This window comes from Crocodylus porosus, unplaced genomic scaffold, assembly GCF_001723895.1.
Source record: "Crocodylus porosus isolate Cpor-Errol unplaced genomic scaffold, CroPor_comp1, whole genome shotgun sequence".
NCBI classification, from domain to species: domain Eukaryota; kingdom Metazoa; phylum Chordata; order Crocodylia; family Crocodylidae; genus Crocodylus; species Crocodylus porosus.
Genome location: NW_017728931.1, coordinates 55,088,762 through 55,094,236, shown reverse-complemented (window position 1 = coordinate 55,094,236; position 5,475 = coordinate 55,088,762). Strand labels below are relative to the sequence as shown.

The following is a 5,475-nucleotide window of genomic DNA, read 5'->3' as shown; positions in this document are numbered from 1 at the left end:
AGGTCCCTTCCAGCCCTAATGTCTATGTCTATGAATGCCTTTTATGCTTAGAGACAACTGATTTTTGTCTTCCTGGTTTTGTAGAGCTGCCAAGATGTTAATGTTTTGCATTGCTTTGGTTATCTATAAGCTTTGCAGTTGTGTGTGAGGGTTTGAGATGCCTGTTTGGAGGATTACCTGCAGATTTCACAAGGGTGCTAGACTCAACAACCCACAAGGTCCCTTCTAGTTCTATGTTCCTTTGTAACACCCATACAACTCAAATTGTTTACTTCCATCTGCTTGTTTTTCCAAGGAATCAAAAAGAATAAGAGAGAGCAAAGAAATGACTGAATTAAATGGATGACCACACTACTCTTGGAAACAAATTGATGGTCTGGCCTCAGAACCATTTCATTTGGGAAAGACAAGCTTTCTAATAAAAAGGGACATCAATCCTCTAAATCTCTTGAGCTGATGTGATGGCTGAAAGGAAGGCACACTTCTGAATGAGAAACTTTCAAGAATGCTCTTTTTAGTGTGTCAGAAGGTGATCTGGATTGGAGGAAAGCTGGAATGTCATACTGAAGTTCCAGTAGGCATCAGATCATGGGTCTTTGCAATGTTTGCTTTCAGAAATTAAGAGCAATTGGACTAGAACTGAAATTAATAGGATATGAGTCCCTCAGATTTTTTTCTAAAAAAGTGATTAGAATCTTATGAAAACTATCTAATTAAAAGTCTAAAGGTGTTTTTGGTAGATAATTTTGGGATGTTCATCTTCTGTCCTTGTAAACTCACTACTGAAAAGTTGTATGGATTTGAGAAGGAAATAGCTCTTGAAAATAACCATATTCTAGGAGGCATGAACTTCAAGTTTCCACATGCATATGCTAGAAATCAGGATTAAGGATCCAGAAGACTGATATCCCAGAAGACAGACCATGCCCATTTCAGTAAATGTCTAGGATGCCAAGGGAAGGCTGAGCCAAACAAGGGGTGATCCTGGTTACAGAAAAGTTATCCTGGATATTTCTGAGTAACTTGGATAAAAGTGAAAAGAATAATCCAAGACCTATGGAGGATGGACCATCCACTTTACTAAACTGCATATGATGATGTGAAGAGAAAAAACAACTCAGACTCCAGTTGGGAACTTGCTTGTTCACCCTCCATTTGATGGCAGCAGTTAGCCTGACTCCTGGGCTTGCTGAAGGTTTGTTCAAAAGGAAGAATTTTTCTGACTTCTCTCATCAGACTCTTGGTGGTTGTTCTACTGTAGTATCTAGAATATGCCACAATGGGTCTATTTGCCACATGAATGGATACAATTATCTTTTGAACCTTTCGAGGAGTATGACTATTGTTTTCCTTACTGCACCCAATTTCAAGGGATTGATGTTGAGTTGGGGGTTTTGGGATGCCCATTTACTCTGCCATGTGAGGTCTCATCCAAGTATCCAAGACAGAATCATAAAAAATCTTCAGCCAAGTATTTAACCTTGGAAAGATGACTAGGTAACTGTCACCACTTCAGGCTTGCCATGATTCAGGTTTGGTTCTTGTAGTGCCTGACCAGGAAGCTGAAGAGGGACTGTTTTGACCAGGTGAAGGTACTGGTGGCCACTGTGCTGATGACCTCCCTAATAAAAGCCTGAATGCTGTGTTGGTATTATTTTGGTAAACCAATATAAATATTCTTTTTGATAAGATCACATCCGGATGTAAGAGTACCAGAACTGGTAGATGGATTTTTTTTCTGGTAGCTCATTATGAATCCATAAGTATCTAGGAACTAGATGGTTGGGAGAGCATGATGAGCTGTTATCTCACTGGACTGCATCCTCACCAGTAGATCATACACGTTGTGGTATCTCTAGGTACCCTTTTTCCCTTCAGACTAGCTACTAGGAGGATCATCACACCCGAAGAACAGATGACAAGGCAAAAAGCAAACAAACCATTAACTGAAACCAATAATAGCTCAAATTTGGCAAATGTCAGACCACTGGTGGCAGAGAGGTACAGTAACAAACATAAAAGCCATTTGAAACATATGGAGGTCAAGAAACCTAACTGTACAGCTCTTGGTTCAAGAGAGCTAATACCTCCATTCTAAATTAAACTTTTTACACAGAGGAGTTGAGGATGGACAGAATTTGGACGATATTTTCAGACCTGATAATCACCACAGAGAATTTGTTTTGATGGGGCTGGTACCATCAAGGCAAAGGCAGTCTGCTATAAAGGGCAGGAATCCTTGAAGATGCTGTGAAGATTGCCCTGTCTGAACATCTGACAGATAGGTTTTCAAGAAATGGCATGACCAAGGTTAAGAATATATTCTTGAAACTTACTTCCTCTCAGTGAAATTGACCTGGGCTGGCAGAACCTAACTTTTTGTGTAGCATCTTTTCTGTCCCTGAGGCCAAACCCAGGAATACTGATAGATACCCTTTGACCAGGGCTGGATGCTGATCAACTACTGGGGTCAACTGCCAGAGCAGTCCTTTGTCTTCCTCACAGCACTTCCCTGAAGACCTTTTCCCTGCCAGACAGGAGTGGGAGTGAGGGTGTGCATGGGAGATGCTATAAATTCCTGAGGGTAAACCCCTGTTTGTGCCTTTGAGTTTTGGCAAAGCCAAACATCAATTCCAAGTTTATTAGAAGAGGAGAGTCACATGATAGAGAATCTGCTGTCTTTAGCTTCTGCTCAAACCATTTCACTTCCTCTTTGAATCTTTTTGTTGGCCTCCCCTTATCCTCCATATGGAGTTTAAAAGCTGTTTGTCCTTACTCTTAAGAATTTGTATAACTCTGCTTCTGACTCCATCTCTGCCCCAATTTCTTATCATGCCCCCAAGATTCTGTCTATCTTATGCCTTCTTCAGTTGTCACCTATGCTTGGAATGCTCTTCTTATTCTACTGTGCCACATGCTCACTACTATCCCCTTGCAAATCTTTTTCAAAACTATATTTTCCTATGAAGTTCACATCGACTAATATGCCGTGGTAAAAATGCTGTCATCCACCCATGAGACAAAAGGAAAAATTGCTCTAAGAATTAACCTTCTGGATCTATATCTATATCATCTCAGCATATGTATTGCATGTTGTTCATCTATTTAGACTATAAGCTGTGCCAGACTGGGATCTCCTTCTGTATCCTGTAAAGTACTGAGTATACTATCAATATGTAAACAACTGTATTAGCGGGACTAAACTGAACTGTAGTACAGTCAACTGAAGGAGGCAATGTTACAGTTTGCAAAACCCTGCCTGTATGATATTTGAAACTTATTCCAGTAAGTCAGCTGGGGCTGAAAAACTGATATTTAAACTCTGAGCCAGTCCTCATGAGATACCAGTGATGTGTCAAGAAGCACAGTAGAAGGACAAGGAAGAAAAGATTTTAATGAGAGAGGGGAGAAATACAGGGATACAGCTAATACAAAAGAGTACACGGTAGAATACAAGTGTTTAATTAACAGAGAACTTCAGAAACAGGAAAGAAATTTCAGACAGTTAAAGAAAGTGACTTGCTCAAAAGTTACAATCTTAAGTCTTGTATATATACATTCTTGGCAGTATAGGAAACATGTGCAATTCTTACAAAAAATATTTACTGTCTGAACTGGTGGTATCACTTCTTCACGTATGGCAATTATGAAGAATACATACAACCCAGCATTCAAAACTCTCAGAGAAGGGAAGAAAACATAAAAGATTGCTTGGTCAATAACAGTTCTTTCTGTAACAATGGCATTGATCTGTTTGGTATTCAAGATAAAAAATAGTGGGCATGGCAAAGAATAAGCAAAGTCTTTTATACAGTGTACCCTATTAAGAAATTATGCACCAATTATACAGTAAGGCCCAGCACAGAATGGAGCTCTGCCCCCAACTTGCTGTCCCAAGCCTCTCCTCCCTCCAAAAACTAACTTCCCCTGCCACAGGGAACCTGCTTGGCTCTGTCCCAGCAATAAACCAGTTCTCAGCTTCTTTTCTTTCCTGGAATGTGTTAGCAGCTGGGGATAAGCAGTAGAATATTTCTCATCTGTCATATTTTGCTAGACGAGGTCTTAAAAGAAGGCTGCAGCTCTTACCACGAAAAGTCAAGGAAGGGAAAGCTCCCAGAAAGAGGTGCCTGCCGGTGGAGCTCCTAACACTCTCAGAACACACTGCCTGTTCTGACAGTCTAGGAACAATGTGTGGGACCCCCATCCTCATTTACAGAACTCATAAGGAGACGTGCCAGCCTGTCCCGTCTTCACGCCAAAAGTAAAATGGGGAACCCATTTCTAGGGCAACCTAGGAACCGCAGAGTGAGAAAAGGGATCTGTCCTGCAGAGCTCATGAGCCCAGTTCCTGTACCAAAGCCTCTTTCCTGTTGCCAGCCTCTTCAGTTGATTCCTGGCACTCTCACTTGAAAGCCCCAAACTCTCTGGCCAGCCATTTATATAACACAAAAGGACTTTCTGCAACAGCCTAACAAAACAAGAGAATCTTCTTGGTTGCAAGTATAGAGGCCCTTGATGGAGTTATGGAAGCTGCAACAGGAAGCATACACCATGCAGAAAGCCACTTCTTGGATAGAAGTAACCAATGTTCATTACTAAAGTGCTTATGTCAATGAGCCAGCACTATATAATGCAGAAACTAGCTTTTGCCAAGATCATTTAGCAGGAAATTAATCTTCAAAGGAAAGTCAAATTATAAACAAACTTCCATATAAATAGAACAAGCTGCAGTGCTGATAAAGCACTTACACTTCCTCATTTCCCTACTCATCCAATCATAGCTAATTGAAGGGCAGACAAAAAAGTATCCAGTACCCTGGTAAGTCTTCATGAATATGGGAGACAAAACTCTTCTCCTCCCTCCCCAGTGCCAATTGTTGCACTAGGGAGAAAAATACAAAAAAAAAAATTATGGGTACCCAGAACTGACTTACAAGGTGGTGAACATTCAATTAAAGGTAGAAAAGTACACAACGAAAGAAACTCCCCTCCAAGAGATCATAAGAAACAGCTCTTAATGAACAACAAATTAATGCACACAGTAAAATATGTGAAAAGAACTTCATTGTCTGCTGCACAGCTATGGGAAAGAGATAAGAATAAAAATTATATGGAAGGAAAAGAAAAAAAGAACAGCAGGTAGGCAAGGCCACAGATAACTGACACCATTCACAGAGAAATAGACAGAAACCCAACCATGCAAAACAGCTGTATGTTACCCAAATATCTGGCTCCTTTCATTCCATTGTTGCTACCAGAAGTTCAGCTCTCCCAGTATGAGCCATGTTTGGAGCCCTCAAGCAGACAGGTCAAACACTCTGTTTTAAGCATTGTGTTTTTTATAAACTTGCTCAGAGATAATGTCATCAACACAGACCTTGAAACCATGCCAGCAGTTGGCAAGGTATCTGCACAGGGTCTCCCAGCACAGACAAGCCATTGTGAGGGTTATTAAGAACCAGTATGCTAGGCACT

General features: G+C 40.7%; 1 protein-coding gene across 3 annotated transcripts in view; it reads left to right on the top strand.

Annotated features, from left to right (window-relative positions):
* The window catches only part of LOC109316761 (uncharacterized protein C3orf20-like), a 58,244-nt gene that overhangs the window by 30,825 nt on the left and 21,944 nt on the right, over positions 1-5,475 (top strand). The window contains exon 7 of one of the 3 annotated variants that reach the window (XR_002102914.1): positions 2,407-2,552. The exons of the other annotated variants lie outside the window; for them this stretch is intronic. The gene's annotated coding sequence lies outside the window, so the exon portion shown is untranslated. The remainder of the gene's footprint in view (positions 1-2,406; positions 2,553-5,475) is intronic. 3 annotated transcript variants of the gene reach the window in all.